The 18,904-nt window shown below is 45.7% G+C and overlaps 1 protein-coding gene across 1 annotated transcript in view; it reads right to left on the reverse strand.

Annotated features, from left to right (window-relative positions):
* The window catches only part of LOC308200301 (uncharacterized protein), a 234,760-nt gene that overhangs the window by 57,873 nt on the left and 157,983 nt on the right, over positions 1 to 18,904 (reverse strand). Inside the window, exon 20 of the mRNA XM_080605805.1 lies at positions 9,286 to 9,421. The gene's annotated coding sequence lies outside the window, so the exon portion shown is untranslated. The remainder of the gene's footprint in view (positions 1 to 9,285; positions 9,422 to 18,904) is intronic.

Consider the following 18,904-nt stretch of genomic DNA (forward strand, 5'->3'; position numbering starts at 1 on the left):
CATCTGACCAGGGAGGTCTCCCAACTTAGTAAGAAGGTGCCAGTCTCCTGCAGGGTGGCACCAGGACCACCCCACCCCTGCTGCTGCAAACAAAAGCCAGAAAGCGGCTGAGCAGAACTGTGCACCGTGGAACTGCATCTCCCCAGCACTGCCAACACAAGGCTTGGGCTGGATCTGGAGACCCCAAATCTGCACTTCCCAAACTCCCCTCCGTGCTGCTGCAGCACCTGAAAATCTCACAGCAGCCGAGCTTGGTGACAAGGAAAAGGACTGGCATGGGGTTGGCCCTGATGCTGTGCAAGGGATTAAATAAACGCATAAGTGCTGTTCTGGGAAAGGCCTTGAGTACTGTTCTCCTCTGCATCTCCCCATCCCGCGTTAAGCCCAAACTCTATGCAACTGAATCTTCGCTGAACAGAGCCCTAAATAAATAAATCAATCATTCTCCAGCGTGCCCCGGTGCTCTATCTGTCACTGCCTGCTGAGCTGCCGTTTCCACTTCCCCTGGCCTCTCCCTCATAGGCTCTTATTGACATTTAATGGTGATGGGTGCAGGTGGCTGTCCCAGGGCTCCACAGCCCAGCAGGCAGCACCCCACAGCACTGCGCACCATCAGGAGCCCCCAGCCACAGGGCTGCACACCGCGCTAATGACCACAACAAATCACCGACGATGCTCAGCTGGTTCGCACCAAGCTGCTCAGATGCTCCTGGGTGATACAAGAGGCGCTGCGTCAGCTACAGGGAAACAGTCATCCCTTGTCCCCAAACGCCAGTCAAACCCCTCGTCCCCACATCCCCTGCGTGCACTGCAGCTGGGAAAGGCAGGACTACTCCGCACTGCTTCACCTGAGCTGAACTGAGAAGGGCGAAATAAAAAAGAGAGTGCTTCTCCCTGTGCAAAGGGACACAGAGGTAAATCTGTAGGGACCAAGCCACCCTTGTAGCACCACTTCATCCACAACCTATGGGTTGCAGACAACTCCTATAAAGAATTAAGCCACATGCACGGAAATGCCAGCATTTTCCCACCTTTCCCATACATGAATTTCAATGCATGTTACCAGTGCAGAGACCTCAGCAACCAAACAGTCACGCCTGGAGTTCATTCTGGGTCTATGCGTGTTTCCAAGAGAGAGCAAAAGCCCTTCACCACAGAGAGAGAAATATTTGGCCAAGCTCCCAGTATTTCACTGGACACAGCAAGGAACAACCCAGGGAGATGTATTTTGTGGCTTTTTTTTTCTAATAAGGTCAGGCCTCGAGGTATTTTAGCCGGATTAAGGGTCTGCAATCACATGCCTGGGCTTTGGTGTTCATGAGCTGCTGTCTGCTGTGCGGGGCCTGAGGCCAAATCACTCACTGCTGTACCGGAGCTTCACCTCTTGTGCAATTAGCTCAAAATTTCTGGAACAGCACAGATGGCCCCGTCGGCGGGAGGTCTTTACATGTGGTGTAAAGTGGAGCTGGGCTCTGAGGGGCTGGGTGAGGGGAATCCCACCACTTTGGGCTGCCCAAGGTCCTGGGAGCTGCCAACAGGATTTCATTGTTGGCTGATGAGAGAGAGAAATCACCCCCAGAATGAGGGGAGGCTGCTGAGGGAGGGCTGGGGACACTGCCCCACTATGTAGGCAGATGGTTCCTCTTCACCGTGCCCTGGGAAGTTTTCTGCACCAGGGTGAACCCCGGAGAGAAGCACAAGGGAAACATAAACCCCTAGTATTCAAGAGAGAGAAGGGAAGAGGATGCCTGAGCTTTGGCCCAAAATAGGGGTGAGAGGCATCCTCTGAGGAGGGATTTAAAAGAGACAAATTGCGAACACCCAAGAGTAAATTAAGCTCCCATCAGTCTGAGCAGTCTGAAAGGGCATCGGCTGTGCTAAAATCCCCGGGAAAAGTAAACTGGGGAGAGGCACAAAGAGAACTGCTGCTGAAAAAGGCACACCACAGACAAGGTGTGAAGACCTGCACGGCCCTAAAGGCAGCTCTCAACTTCTCCCCTCAGCCCGCTCTCCCTGCAAAAATCCGTGTCACAGGACTGTGAAATGCAGTGTTCTCTGTAAAGTTTTCAGTGGAAAACAAAACAGCTTTCATGGAGAAAAGCCGCTTTAAAGGTAAGAGACGACTCAAAGGATGACATATCCTTACTGCCTGCTGAGGAGCTCCAAGGGGAACCCCGGCGGAGGAACTCGCCGCATACTGAAGTGCGCCGAGCACACTCCAAAACACACTCCACATCACAGGGTAACCTTAGGGGGAATAGTTTTGAACATCCAGAATTAGACATTGCTATTAAACATTACAAGAGAAGAGATGCTGGCTTTTAATGTGGCTTCCACCCGGGGACTGGTTTGCACAGGTAGGAAGGAATGTCACGTTTGTTGGCATTATTCACCAGGAGGGAAGATGTCAGGAGCATCCACTGACAGCACATTTCTGCCTTTCAAGGGTGTGTGTCAGCCTTCACTGAACTCCACACCAAACTCCAGACAATACACAGGACATTTATGAAGCACCTGGCCAGCACTACTGCCCCATGGTTCACTAGACTGCAAGATCTTGAACAATTTCATTTTCATAGGAAAACATTAAAAATCTGAATTTGAATGCAAGATTTAAGTTGTGATATCAGAGGACAACCAACTCTACATATCTACCTGGAAACTTCCTATCTGTACACCTCTGTCCCATGCAGGATAACTTCTGCAGGAGTTATCGTTTTGGTAACAACAGAAAGCAGAGCTTCATTCCAGGAGAGAAATCCATGTTTGTTCCATTAAGATGTGGCATGGTAGAAAATTTTAATCACAACACCAGTTTCAAATGTATGACCTGCCAGCTGACAGCTCCATAGTCACAGAACAGGGCTCTTCTCCATAAATGCTCACATATAAAAAAAGGCTGAAACAAAGCTACTGACTGACCTGAAATCAAAGTGTCCCCACATCCATTCATCTACATATCACATTGGAGGCAAAGGTTGTGCTTTATTTGACAGAATCAGAACAAGAAACTTAGCAGAAAAGGAAAAAGCTTTACAAGTATGCCAAATTATCAGACTGCCAAGGAATAAAACCTTGTCATATATCATTCATGCACTACATACAGGCTTCAGACTTCTGTAGCCTCTTCCTCCCTTCCTCAGATCTCAAAGCTGTTTGCAAACATAAATGAATAAAACCTCTCACCTCCCATGAAGCAGGTGATTTGTTTTTATTAATACATAAATGAAAGAGGAAATTAATTAAGGAATAGAAAGGGCAAGAGGCCCAAGATCACACAGCAAGAGCACTTTAATCACCGTATTCTGGCCACTTAGGAGTAGCACTCGCATGTTAATGCCTTTCTGCTCTCCAACAAGCATTTGCCATGGACCACGTTTCCCAGACTAAAGGCGCCTCGCAGGTCCCAGCTAGCTTTGTGGCTTTGTTCTCACTTGGGACATGAAGTTTTTCTTCACATTCACACCATCACTCCTCTGTCCTCTAGTTTAATTATTATTTATGCTGAATATAAATAGCAAAGGAGATGATCCTAAGATGAATAATGAAAAGACAACAAGAGACAAAAAAAAAACTGCTCCAGTCAGCGAGTATCCTACCTGCTTTATATTAAATACGTCTTAGCACTGGGTCTCTGCATACCAGAGGAGGAAGGGTGAGTTTTAGGGCCATTGCACAATATGAACTTCCCCAATGTATCACAGTTACAGAATCTCCTGTGCCAAATAACTTTGTGCTGATCCACGGTGGAAATTCACAGTGTTCAACAGCCCTTGAAATTTCTAATTTGTACATTCCCACAGAGGGGCAGTGCAGTGGGTGCATTTCTGGCTCCTGTGCTGCGCCTTGGACATGGGATCAGTCACTCTCTGGAGCCTGACCCCGAATTTTGTGGCACTATTTTAATTACTAAGCAAGGCATAGCTATCTGCTTCTCCATTTGCATCTAGCACTTCTAACGACAAGAAAATACGTCCTTTTTAAATGCTAGCCTAGTGAGTGGTATTAAGAAAAGTGCGAGCTATTACACGTGCAGATTTCCAAGCAATTAGTCACGGAGGCAGGAGCACAGACACAAGATTAGCTCCCAAGTCGCTGCCGCCTTCTGCTGCCCCGCTGCACCAGCAGCTTGGCACGGAGCCGAGAGGTGAAGGCAATGCTCTCGTGCCGGATGGATTCCCAGCACCCGCCACCCACAGCAAGAGCAATGCCCCTCGCTCAGCACCTCCTGCAGCTCTGCAAGGCTTCGCACCACACAGGGGTGGCCAGGGACTGGCCACCGGGCAGGACTCGAAACGTTTTTAGATATAGAGAAACAAGAGCTTTCCACCTCTGTTTACCTGCAACCAACACGATCCTACTGAAGAGAAATATCCCCTGTGGATAAAATACTAAGTGTATGTAGAAAGGGAACACTAACAGCTACATTCTGCTCATGTGAAGATTTCTTCCCCTGACAGTGCTATTCTAGATGCATCACTGCATATTTGCAGTGGAAGATGAAAATACTTCTGGCATTAAAGATAGTGACATTCTTAATTTATCTCACATGTGGGAAGGTGTGTGTGGGAGGAGTGAGAGCAACTCTCAGGAATACGTCCTACGTAGTTTAATAAAGAAGAGTACACATTTCCCCTAGGATTTTATTTTTTTAATAAACCTCAAAATTGTAATAGAAGATTCTTTTCAAGAGTTCAGAAAAAAAAATAAACCAAGGGAAAGAAATCTGATTCCACTTTCCATTTTGTAGGGTTTTTGAGTAGTGCGTATGTAGAGAGATGAAATTATAAAAAATGGAATCCAAATTATCCTGCTCTTAGAACACTCTTGAACACTTACTCAGATCTGCTCTCCGATCTGAGTATCTTTAGATTTTGGACTGTTCCCAATTTTAATATGTCTGTGGCTCCAATTGCGTTGTGACAGTGACTACCTGTGACTGAAGAACCTCCAGACTGTGCCCTCGTTCCTCGGAGGGCAGCGGGGCCAGGGAGAACCCACCTCCACAGGGCCTCCACGCCAGACCCCCAGGAGAAGCCAGGTCTCCTGCGGGGACATGGAGCACTGCTTGGTACGAATTTCCCAGCCACCTCTCCCAGACGCTCTTTCCCTGCCTACACTACGCCCTGCTCCGCAGCCACACAGGCTGCCCTGCACAAACAGTACGAGGACCTCGAGCAGCTTTCCTTGTGGCAAATTGCAGGGGAAGGGTGCCAAGGGCACAGACCGGTCCAGATCCACCCTGAGACACAAGAGCTACAAACCACCTATTTTCCTCCGGCTGACAATACATTAGCAAACCTATTTTTCTTGCTCATAGATGTTCACAGAAGACCTAAAGATAGTCTGTTATTTTCAACAGAAAATGCAATTTGCTTCCCTAAAAATATCAGTAGTGCAGGCTATGGAGAGTTTGTTTTTCCCCAGTAATGCAATTTTTCATTATTGCCCTGAATTAAAATTAAATTGCTAACATAAGGACAAGCAGATGAATCCATGGTTAGGATAGCATAGCAAAATGTCAATACAATGCTTGTACACTGTATGCTTCTTCAGTATTTAAAGATTCTTATCTCTAGAATAATATAAACTGAAAAACATTGTGAGGCTCTCACACTATTAAACGAAACAAGGCTACTTCTGTTGCTTCCCTTCTGCGTGCTGACTTCAGACAGGCAGTATATAATGTTTTGAAACTGCTTTTTCAAGACTTGCTTTCTGGGTTTGCCCGCACAGGGAGCCAGCATAGTTATTGTTTGAAAAGAGAACAGGGCTGTGTTTTTGTGCCTGCAAACCCAACAGCAACGTTGGCAAAATACTGATAAAAATGCTAGAATTGTTTACCAACCCTAGGCAATATAAGCCTATTCTAAACCCTGACTTGAAGCATCTTTGCAGCAGGGGCAATGTCAATTTTTGGTGAGAGGGGACAAAAAAAAAAAAAAAGCAACTCAAGCTCTGACATATTTAGCAAAACAATAATGACTTAGGGGGTCAAAGGAATTGCATAATCTCCAATTCCATGTAAGAACATGGTAACTGATAAGCAAACTGCTCTTTTAGAGGAGGTCAGACTCATGTTCTTCCAACATGTTTTATACAGACAACCTTTGCTCTGAAGATCTCTTTTCTCTTCCCATGGCTGATGTCGCCAAACTGTACTGAATTTAGCTGAATCCCATTGCCCCACACCTTTCCCCCAACCATGATCTGGTGCTGACCCCTCCAAACCCATCCTGGAAAAGCTCCTTTACAAACCCTGCTTCTGCCCAAGCAGGCCTCTTCCTCGGTTTTCTGTTTTAGCTAGAGAATAGTCATTTAATTTGCAAAATATATATTTTCGCACTTGCTTCAAAGTAGTTTCATCACTAAGCCCTAAAGACATACATGGGAACAGTGATTGACAGAAGAAGGTTACCAGCAACAGTCACTTTGAACCAGCCAAGTGAGAAGCAGTTTTGATGGAAATGACACACGTGCTGATAATTTCCTTTCTTCTTAGGCACCATGTCCTGGGGGTTATTCACTGCACTCTGCACAGATGCACTTTCCCAGTGGGACCACTGGCCGGTATGGACACTCGGCAGTCCCCGAGAGAGAACTACCACGACAGCAGGATTAAAGCCCGTGAAGCTGCATGAAATCAGCCTCTCAAGTCTCTGAACTCAGTGCAAAGCCCGTATTGCACACATTGCAAACGGCCCTGCTAGCCCTTAGGCTCTCTCAAGAGATCAGAAAGGAAACCACAGCTTTGTTCTAGCAAAGGCATAAAGGGCTTCAGAAGTCAAAATACCAAAGGGCTCTGCAGGCACGGGCCATAGTGCAGCATTTTGTTATCCACTCTCACCTTGTTGGAAACACGCTGTTGGCTTCTAAGGAAAAAAGGATAGGGATTAGGTTTATTTCTGTGGGCTCAGTTCTTGGTTTCTTTACTTTCTGGTCAACCATTGAGGCTCATGCTTCTATATATTGCCACCTGAAAAATAATAATCTAAAATTATATGGACAAAAAATATCACTTCTTGTTGTTGTTGGAGTCTCAGGGGAATGTGAAATGAAGAAATAATTCTGGACAATTTCTGCTCTTTCTATAATGAAAAAAGTAAATGGAAGTATCAAAGTGACACCTCCATCAATGTAGAATTAAGGAATCGACTTTTCTTGTCTCAAGTCAGAAAACTGCAAAAGAAAATATTCTGACAACCCCAGTTTAGAAAACTGCTATAGGAAAAGCAGCTACTTCATTCCTCAATGCAGCCTTTTAACATATAAGAAGCATTATATTATACAAACTAATATGCCTGCTGAGTTATGCTCTATTTTACATTATTCATGCCTCACTTTTCCTTTCTGTTCATTCACTAATTGAGCTTCTGTCCTTCATTATTTGTACAACAGTGTCTCAGGGGATCCTCTTGTTCTCTTTATAAAAATATAACTTAAGTGCTCCCATAAAATAATTATGCCTTTGTATTAACTTGTATTAATAGGTGTGCTGTAACTGCATGGCTGGATCATTAAATACACTGAAGAAGACACATGGAGCACACAGAAAGCTTGTGTAGTGTTTACATAGACTTCCCACATATTTTGCCGAAACAGCATTGCTCCGAGTCCTGTGATGTGCTAAACAACAACAAATTTGAGCACCAACAACAGCAAGCCTCTAGAGCAGAATTACAGAAATGCAAGCGTTATGTATCATATATCGTATGGTTGAGATCTTCAAAAGAAAGGATCCTGATGTTCCTGAGTTGCCCATCAGGGTACGATGCTCCCTGCAGGAGAGCTGGAGCATCGATGCTCCACAATTACGCTTGACGAGCCTCCACCATCTGCCACATGCAAAACACTGGCAGTTCAGAAACGAAGGCTCTGTACTGAGAGCAGCTATGCAAAGGCTCAGCCATATCATGCAAGTCCTGACAAGTGATGGAGACTGCCTCAGAGAGTAAAAGTAATTGCGCACATTGCAGTTTATTGGCTCGGGTATTTACGCCTTGATTACAACAGTGTGTTTATCTCCATTTTTATACTTCATCTGCATGCTTGGTGTTTCCCAGACTCTGTCCTTCAGCCCCTGCCCAGCCGGGGGAGCACACGGGTGCTGCACAGAGGTGCTGCCAGGGCAGCACCGGGTTCCTCCAAGGGCCGCTCACTCCCACCTGCTACCAGCAGCCCCGTAGATGCCACACTCACTCCAATTCCCTCTGCACCCCCCCGATTTGGTGCTTTACTTGCAAATGAAGGCGGAGAAATGTGATCGCAGTGACAGACTGCAGGGTTTCGCTGTGCAAAGTACACTGGTTACAGCTGCTACCAGTGAATTTCAAACTAATGATCAAAGACACGGCATCTTTTCAAGCAAACAGTCAGAAAATACCTTGATGCTAATTTCCCAGCCCCTCCTTGGCAGCTCTGCAAGGAATTCACCACAGGTTTCTGCAGGATGGTAGTGGGCAGGCTGCAGGCGGGTCGCAGTGGCACAGGCTGTGCCACAGCAGAGCTGGCCCTGGGACTCGCTGTGGGGCCTGATTCTGAGGCACACACCTCGGGTTGTGCTGCTCTTCACGTCGCAAACGAGTGGTTTGGTTCCTAAAGCAGTTCTTCACACATTTCAACACCTGACTTACATGTGGCACACCCAGTGAAACTGTACTACACCTTACATTAGCACTGTAAGGAAATGAATATATATATTATATATATATACACACATCGCCTTGTTTTTTTTTCTAAAGTCTGTCAGATCGCTACATTATAACAGAGAGGCTATTACGGACAGGTTTAGTTAGCTGTGCATCATTTCACACCTTCATTACACTCTTTACCAGGAAAATGGATTGCTTTTGAGCCTCTCTCCATTCTCATTAAACTTCCACTCTTGTGAGGTGTCAGTGCTGTAAAACGCCTAATGCGGCCAGTTAATTATAACACCGCTCCCTGCTTTACCCTTTTCAATTACTACTTCCACTGGCTGGAGCAGCCAAGCTCCCACCTTGGGTTACCCAGACCAAAACTAACATGGAAAACCAAGGGGCGTCCAGTGGCCAGAGGAAAACATGCCCACGCCAGACCTGGGAGAAAATGAGGCGAATTTCCACCAGCAGGACATGGCATTTCTTGGAACATGGAAGGGGGAGTCCTGCATAGGCAAGGCTGGAAGATGGAGGTGCCACCTAGCTTTCACCAGCACTAGTAAAGGAGGTTAACTGCAAGGCAGACACTACAAACCTTATTAAAGAAGCCTTCCTCGGAGCTACTCAGGGTAGTAGCAGTACTTACCAGAACAAGTACTGGCAGAAATTAGCCTGAAATCACATAAATGGCTGTAATTTCCGCTTCGCGACACGAGCTGTCTGATAGCTACGAGTTAATTCTCTCCTCGAGTGCTGCAGTGTTCTTTCACACTTGGTGCGACCTGCAAAAAAACACAGGCAGCTCCCAGTGACCAAACGTCAGAAGTCTCCTTCTAGTCCAGCCTGGCCACTTCCACCTCCCTTCTGCAGCTGGGGAGAGCAGGAGAGAGCCACACCACCAGACCCCATACAGGCTGACACCAACCTGCTTGAAGAAATCTTGATTTAAAGTTTCTCAGAGCAGCAAACCCACTAGGACTCAAAGCAGGACTTTCTAAGGATAAACCACCCTCCTGCTTTGCAGGCACTGCATATGCCCACAAAAAGGACACTACTCTTTTTAGCTCTTTTCTCTTGCTACAAAAGCAAAGCAACCGAGGATTTCCCAAGTAATACCTTGCTGTACAAATGAATATTTCATTTCTAACAGGAAGCAATTTTCAATGTATTTATGAAGAAAGCATCGTTGCTGTAAAGGAACAACACGTTCTGGCAGAGACATCCCAAACACAACTGAGAAAGCCATCTCCCTGATGAGGGATCAGAAGATCAAAGTTGTGTTTTATTAGTTGTATAAAAAGTATCTTTAGCTCTCAGTCGAAAGAAAAAATTTGCATTTAAATAGAAAGATTAATAATTGTAATACACAGAGCCCACACTGAATAATTTTTTGTAACAGAAAATAATTCATATTGTTTTATATAAACTGTGCACCTTAAGTCAAGCTACGAAAAATGATAATCGTAATATTTTACAGACCAATTTTAATATAATACAGCTTTGTTACATTATTATTCTCCATTGTAAATAATGCATGTCTGGAGCTTTGGGAAAGGCTGGATTTAAAATACTCATCTCTGAAAATTCAATAGGGCGTGTGCTTTTTGGTGTGTTTACACTATGCATGAGTTTTACTTATTAAAGTAAAAAAAATGTATTGGAAGGATAGGAACAAACCTCCCTCCTAACACAAAGACAGACCAGGAGGTGATGCAATGGAGAACTTATTGAATTATTTTGGAAAGAAATATTTTCTTCTAGAATGTGCAAATTCGGATTCACTTGAGTATTTTGAAATGCTATTGAACTGTTGAGTTGTTTTGGTCAGGTCAAAAAAATCCCAATCTTTAAACCAAAAAAATATATATAAAATACACTTTGACATTCTTTTAGCATTTGGGGGTGCACCTTTTGAAATCTAATTTCAAAACAAAATTACTTACAACTAAAACTTTCAAAAACTGTCTCCTATCTACAGGAAAACAGACTCTCTTTTCCATTTCATTCTAACCAAGCCTTTAAGAAAATAATAAGATATTGATGTTTCAGAGAAAACTTCCAAAACGTCCCTTAGGATCAACCCGAAGCATTTCCCATTTGTGTGTGTGTGATTTGCCTCAGTGAATGGGTTTTTTGTCCTGTGCTGAGGAGCTTAGCTGGGAGCAGGGATTATATCCCCGGGTCATACCCCTGGGATGCTCTCCCGTAGCCACCCTAGGAGGGCTGCAGTACCTCCAGCGCACCAGGGCTGCAGTTTCTTCCTTCAATGCCTTTCCTTTTCCTCTCCTGACCTACCATTAGCAGAGCCCTACCACCCTCAGCACACTTCTGCCTTGGCTCCTGGGATGGTTCCTGCACCCCACGGGCTGCTCACTGACACTAAAGGGCAGCCGGGGGCAGAAAACCCCACAGTCAGCCATCTCGTCTGCGAGGGAGACCAGCTGCTGCTGAAAGCACCGCTAACTGCTGCTTGCAGAAGGCAAGGGGCAATTTCCTCGCCAGCCCCACCGCGAGAGGCAGAGCAGGGACCTCGCAGCGTTCAGTTTGTTGCTTCCTCATGTATTCCAGTCCTCGCCCAGAGAGAACTTTTAATTAGAGAAGGATCGGGAGGGAGTTGCCCAGCGTTCCCCCAGTGCCACAAAGATAATAGAAGAACGCACAAACCCTTACTCTCCTCAAAGCCACCAGCACCACTAATTACCCTGCCAAAATTCAGCTCAGGTTCCTCTCGCTGATCATTTCATCACCATCACTCTCGCTGCCTTCCATTTCACCCTGCAAGCGCCGAGCAACGGGCACAGACACAATGAAGCAAGTTTGGAGGAGCCGCTTCTGGGGCTCAGTGGAGAGCACAGCACTCCTCAGAACAAGGGCTCAGTCACAGACAACCAGGAGAAGATGAACAGATGCTTGAAAACCCGGCGTGTGTCCATTAGGGAGCACAGCTCTCTTCAGGCTGTAAAGCATCTAGACTCCAGAGGCTGCAGCTTGTGCTGTGTGCTACTTTCCAGCGGCAGCGCCGGGCTGTCAGGTTGGGTGTTAGTGCAGGGACTGAGATGTCCCACCTCACCTCCTTACCCTGGTGCCACCACCTGCCCAAAGCCACAGCCTGGGTGCCACCAGCAGGGCCCCACCAGCAAGGATAGGAACCCCTGGGGACTCCGTCTCCGTCACTAATGTCAGAGCCAACATAAACCAAAGGAGGTGTGCAGGGAGCTGCAGCTTGGGAGCAGACGCCATTTGTGCATATCTAGGAGCAGCAGGACCACTTCCGGGCCCAGGACTTTCTGCTGGGCTCCTCAAAGACTTTGGACCTGAGCCCAGAGTCACCCAGCCCTCTCCTCGCAGCTCGGCCGACTTTGATTCCTATGAAGATCATTTACCCAGTTCAGCTGCAGGGTGCTTTTCACAACAAGCCTTTTGTTAGCAAAAAGCACGAGCAAGGAGAAACAGAAATCCTTCAGGCCTGGACCCGTATAGGCTTACTGAAGCACACGATTGCTTCATCCCCATCTCTCCAGTTCAGAAAGGAGATGAGATGTTGGAAGATACGATTTCCAAAAGAGGGGTCTGAAAATGGGAGGACTGCTCTGCTGTCCATGGCCACCGCTCTGTGAGGTCCGAAGAGCAACCCTGCCTTCAGGAACCATCGCACCTTTGGGCAGTTTTGCAGAAACATGTGGCTTAGTCACTTTTTTCATAGAATGGAATCATAGAATAGAATCACAGAATGGAATCACAGAATCATAGAATATCCCCAGTATAGAAGGGGACCCATAAGGATCATTGAGTCCAACTCCTTTCACCATATTCAGGGAGCAAAGCTCAATCAAATATTTTCTATTTAAAACAGCAACAAAGGCAAATAACAAGCTTTGTAAAGACTAATTTTCCTGCACACAATGTCAGTTAGCATTACAATATTTTGTCATATATTCCTTAGCTGCTCAATGTTAAGTTCTTGAGCTTCTGAATGCAAATATTTCCTGTCAAGGAGAAGGATAAGACCACGTGATTTTTTTTATCTCAGTTATACATTCACATATCACATACCCAAAGTTAACAAGTGACTCTCTTGTGTAAAACAGTTTTCTACTTCCTGTGCATCCAAAATAGCAGCTATGAAAATTCTCATCTATTGTACAGTAAGATAGTTTGCTGCCTTTATTTTTCTGACCACATGTGTATTGTACAAGCAGAGGACAGAGTCTTTTATGCTATCATCCTGCTGTCTGGAAATCTCATTCTGCAATCTCTGCTTTTTCATTGCCATTTTCAGATGTTTAATGAAGCGACACATGGATATGAGATGCCCCTGTTATTTCTTCTGCCCAGTCTCTATTGTTTTCAATCTCAGAACTATTGAGTAAATGGAAATAAAGTTACCAGCTCTGTTTTGCACTTCTTCAGCAAAACTCCCATTGGAGTTGATGAGAAATGTACATAAGGTACAGATAGGAGATTTAAGTCTCCTTTTTTTCCACATTGGCTGCATGGAAGAACAGAAAAGGAATATATTCATTGTTCATAGGCCTCATCTGCTTTTTAATTGAGAATCGCCATTAGTTACAGGTGCTTTCTAAATGAACAACCTATGTTCATACTCTGCCACAGCCACTCCTTCGCCCAGTTGCCCTCCCCTTTGGGACCTCATGTAGCATGACCAAAAGTATGAGACATCAATACACCACACTATTCTGCACACAGCTGTGGATTTGCCCAAAAAAGCTGTGCAGAAAGCTGATTTCTCACTATCTCCAGCTCGGAGGTGCACCACTGACCTTTTCTTCCCGCATAACCATGTCAAATGACAGGAACGATCAGGCTTCAGTGCTGAAGGTCAGTCACATCAACCTTGTCCGTTTCCTACTTGTGTACGAGTTCACACGCATCCTTCCGCTCGCCAGAATCACGCTCAGCCCACTGGTTTGCAAGAGCATACATTAGCAGGAATTTTAATGAGTTGAACTCGTGCTGAACTTCCTTCTTTAGCTGCTATTTTAGTGATTTGTTGACTCTCTAAGGCTCATTCAGGACTTTTTTTTTTTAGCCTTGACAGAGTAGATAGAGTAGACATGGATTTTATGTGCCAACTCTTCTGTATTTTTGGCACTCCTCTTGTCACATAGCAGGTCAGTGAAATACAAGTTCGAGCAACAGAGAATGCCTCCTGCGTGTATCTGTGCTGTCTCAAAGTAGCCTAAACTAATCTCTTCCTCTCTTCCCCATTAGTAGCGATGCTAAGCTGGAGCAATGGCTGAGGATGCTTTAACAGCCACACAGAATCTTAATAAGATCTGCTTACATTTATATTGTGCATTTCAGGCCGGCTGGCTCAGTTTCCTTAGCCACAGCCTCACAAAGAAGCTGAATGCACTGGTTTATTTTTGTGGTCTTTTTAATTATTTTAGCATTGTCTCTGATTTTTGTATCAGCCATCTGTGAAGTGTGGCAGGATGTGTGTAATCTTCTATGGCACATGTTGTACTTTCTCCATTATTATCTGATGGGAGAGAAAACCAAAGTTAAGGGAGATTAAGGTCAGTGTACTCTCAACATCCAATCGCTGTATAATCCACTGCGTTATCACTAGGGAAGATTATCAGCCTTGATAGGGCCTATTCTTTGAGCCATTCAGCTCTGTGGAGGCCCACTTCTCTCACAGAATGGCATTTCTGCTCAGTCTGAACAGCGAGAAATCATACATAAATTTTCCACTACATGCCGCTGACATGCAGCAAGCGATTGTCTCTGCGCAGGATGCAGGACAAGCACCTCACTGCACAGCACCACTCAGCTGTGCACTGCGCTGCCCTGGCCAGAGCAGAGGGGATGCTAATGTAGCGCTCCCCCCCCCCCCCCCGCCCCAAGCTTCCCTGTCCCCAGAGTGTTGCTGGGCAGGATCAGGCCTCCCAAGGCTGAAGTCACACCCTGTTTCTTGCAAAGGGCCCACAAACACGATTTTATGATGTTAAACGGTCCAAAGAATTGAGGAGGGTGAGGCGCAAAGGGCAGTGTGCCTGGGACATGACTGACTCCGTGCCCTGCCTCCCCTCTCCCAGCAGAGTTGTGCAACTTTCCCCAAAACGCTCTGAAACCAAGACAGTAAATGCATTATCTCCTATTGCATCACCTCTCTCAAGCAGCAACACAGCTCAGCAGACACGCTCCATCTACCAAAGTTCGGTAAGGCTGGGCCACACGCTGCTTCCAAGCATCACCACATTTAACCAGCTAATAGTATCCGAGCATCTCTGTGGATCGAGCAGAGGCAGGACCAAGCAGACACTGGGCTCTGCCACACTTTGCGCAGGTTAAACGTGCCTCGAGAGAGAGCGAGGACGGCAGTAATTACCCACAGCTGCAGCCCCACTGCGAAACGTCCACGAAACCCATTAGAGCAGCCGCATTGCAAGAGTAACCAGAACACCCCAGATTTCAGGCTAATTTCCCTCTGTTCGCAATTAAGGTATGAAGGTAGAAGTGTTTTCAAATTACTTTAATTCCCGGTTCCTTCTCCGCTCCCAACAAGTTAATGGCTGTTGCTCCTCCACAAGGCCGAGTCTCTTAGCAACGCCGGCTCGGCAGCTCAGAGGATGCCCCCCTGCATGGTGCCACGCCGCAGGCTCCTCTCAGACAGCAAAAGCAGGAGAGATGGAAGAGCTTCCACTGACCTGGGGCAGGCAGCATTCGGCTCCAGGAAACTCAGTCTATTAGCACATTGTGTTGCGAGTGAATGGGGGATCTTCCTCTCGGAGCCCGGAGGGGATGAGGAAATGGGCATCACCTCTTTCTCACAGGAAGATCCAGCGTGGGCCCTGGGAGCTGGTGCTTTGCTGCAGGCCTCAGCTGCACGATCTGCTCCTCACAAGTTTCTGCAGCCCCACAACAAGCAGTGGCTGTGGTTCATGCACTATTAAAATGCTAGAGAAAGGCTCAATTTTGTTAGATGTACTGAACCAGCTCCTCGTTTGGTTCAGGGGGCTTTTCAAGCACCTACACGTTACCTGTGTGACACCCACTCCCTTAGCAGTCCATCTTTCACAGACATTTTCCATAGATTTCCAATTCTTTCTGGTTTACAGTGACGCAAGACTGAAGTCCTCATCATCATCTGTCCCTTCCCAGGCCCTGCCCGAAATGAGCAGCCAAAGCTGATACTGCAGAAGGCATCCAAACAGCACAGTTTCAGCAAGCTACCAGCAAACGGCAGGGGAAAAGGGAGGGGGATCAATAAAAGACATCCACTGAGGTGGAAACACAAGGCACATAATCCAAACACACTAAAATGTTTCATTTCTAAAATCTCAAAATATTTCACTTTGACGTCTTCCAAATGAGACTCACAGCTTTTTCTCTTCAAACAAGTTTTGCTTGGCAATTCAGTTTTAAAAGGAAGAAAGCAAGGGCAGAGGGAGGACATCGTTTTGTTTGGTTTTGAACAGCATCAGATCATCTTGAAAGTAGCCATAACATCGTTTTGGGGCAAGAAACAGCCAATATTCTCCTGAGGAGGGCATTAAACTAGGTTCACTGGGGGCCAGATACTAAAGCCCACAGCAAATGGGAGGATGGCAAGGGTGGGAGCAGACATGCAAAGGGCAAGGGGGAGGCTCCGAGGAGGAACTGCTGCGAAGTGAGCTTCTGAGCTATGCTAAAATCAATTAAAACCACACATTCATTTTGCTGTGTTGCTTTTCTGGACAATAAATGACTGCAGCTGCCATGGGGAAAGCAAATGAGTATGATGGGAGGGGAGGTTGGCAGTGAAGCAATATCAAGAGGCTTTCCCCAGTGGCAATGAAGGTCTGGAGAGCTGACAGTCAGAATCTCACCACTGGGAAAACTCCGCTGTTTGCTCTAGGGTGTCCTGAGAGATAAGTAGCCATCACTACCTCCGTAAAACATGGGACATTCCCACTCCCAAGGCTGAGAAGAAGTAGTAAGACCACGAGGTGCCTAGATATCACAGGTTTCCCCTAAGGCATTCCCTCATAGAGAGGAACTGACCTGGACCCAAGTGAGCAGTGCTTTTGCCCTACTGCAGGAAATCTTCCTGGTGCCTACCCAACTTTCCAGCTGGGGTAAGATCTTAGTTCTTATCCGCTTTTAATTTTTTGCTTATAGCTTCAGTATTGCTGTATCATATATAACTGTACTTTCATGCTTGGGTAGCAGCAGTAATAGATCAGCAAGATTTCTTGCACCTATCTCAGGAGGAAAAGTTTTATTAAATCATTAAATAAAATCATCATGTAGTCTGCCTTTACAAAATTAAAAAAAAAAAAAAGAAAAAAGAAAGATCGGCTTTAGAACTGAAACGCAATTGGGAAAGTAGGTGTTGTGAACTCTACACCAAAGTAGCTGAATTAGAGGCTGTGCATCAAGAAGAGAATAGAGTGCATGAGTTTAAGAGAAAGAGAGAGAAAGAGAAAATTAAAAAAAAGTCCTTTTGAATTAAGCCTTTTCTCACCTCTAACAAGGCTCTAGAAACAGCACCAATCAATCCAAATGACACTTTAGTGTGAAGATCTATTATATTCTTCAATGATCATATGGCTTTATATGTTATAATTTGGTTCTGAGTTATGTCCTACATCAATTATAATTGAGCACTGCTTCCCAATGTACAATCAGACTGTGATGAGAACAGAAAGGCAGTGGACATTAGAGGATTACTATCAGAACCACCTAATTTAATTAAGAAGGAGATTTATTAAAATGGTAACATTAACAGGTGTTTTATGGGACTAATAATTAATAAGGTTTCTGTAGAACATTTGTAAGAGAAATAGACAATATGCAGTGCCAGCAGAACCTCCCTGTAATGGGATAACAATAAAGCATTAAGAACTGTAGATCAGATATTATGATAATAATCTGATACTGTAAATTATGGTTTGAAGAGGATTAAATGCCATTAGTGCAAATTAGTATTTATTGAAGCTGAAGCACGACTTTGCACAGCATCTGGAGAGAAGGCAGGCTGCAGCCCGGCTCTCCAGCACGGACACTTGCTGTCCTCCAGAACCTAGCCACGACAAGCCAAAAACCTTGCTGGTTGCCAACAAACTCTGAGAACCTTCACCCAGGGAACCACAGCAGTGCCGCAAGGAAGCACTTCACTCCTGGGAAGCCCAGAAACTCATTTCTGCCCAAGTTACCTTCTGGGAGCAGAGAGAAGAGAGCCTCAGGGTCTTTTCTGGAAATGAGGGTGCTGAGGGACTTTGCAGAGGGACTATTGCTAAATAAGCAATTTACAGCTCATGTTAACACCTGGTGCTTTCTTAGCTCTAAGCTTAAAGAAGTAAGCATCCCCCAGGTAGGAGGAGAGAGGTGCTACAGCAGCACCACTAGCCCACAGCTCTTTTTCTAAACTAGCCGCGATCCTTGACACAGTGATGGAAGAGGATATTAGCAGTGGGAAATTTTTTCAAGGCCAGTACTTTAATGAGCTCCTAAATAATGACTTTATCTTAGAGGCACACTCAATATTCATTCTGAATCACACCCAAACAATAGTATTGCCTGACTTCGGTCAACAGAAAACAAGTGCTGAGCTACAGCTCAGAGAGCAGCTTTGGGAAGCAGTGAGGGGATGGGGCGTTGGTCCCTCGCCAGGACCAGGGTGAAAAATTTCCCCGTGGGGATGGGAAACCCCTGGAAATCGTGGTGTTTTCAGCTCCAAGTCGCCTTGCAACAAGTGAGAGATGCCTGTGTGTCCCTGCAGTTCAAGGGCTGCTTGTGCCACTCAGCCGAGGGCCGAGCCACCTTTTTTTTCACGTTTAGTCAGTATCTGATATCAAGAACAAGCAGAGTTTGCAAAGCAAATGAAATGATCACTTAGAATCAAAGTGGGTCGCTTCCACCCCCAGCTGCAGAGGTGCTGGTTTTGGATAAGAGCTCAGCTTCTCGTTTTTTAGGGTGGGTTTGAGTTGTTTCACAATCAGGATGTGCCAAGGGGGATGGCCCTTAGCTTTAGTCTTAGCACTCAGACCCTACAGATGCTCGGCCACTGTCCTCTTCCACAAATTGCACTGAACAATTTTGGGTTACTTCAGGCTTGCATGTAATCAAATTTTAGTTTCTGTGATTGGTTCTGGGCTAGTGCATTGCAACGGAGACAATTTTGATCAAACTTTCTCTGGCTTTTGTTTCCAAGTTTGGGGCCCAAAACACATTACAGTTTTATATCTGCCCCAACATGAAATATCATCTGTGCCAGACCTTGGGGAACCACCACACCAGGCTGCTTCCATTACCAT

Source organism: Anser brachyrhynchus (assembly GCF_964034855.1).
Source record: "Anser brachyrhynchus genome assembly, chromosome: 10".
Classification (NCBI taxonomy): Eukaryota; Metazoa; Chordata; class Aves; order Anseriformes; family Anatidae; genus Anser; species Anser brachyrhynchus.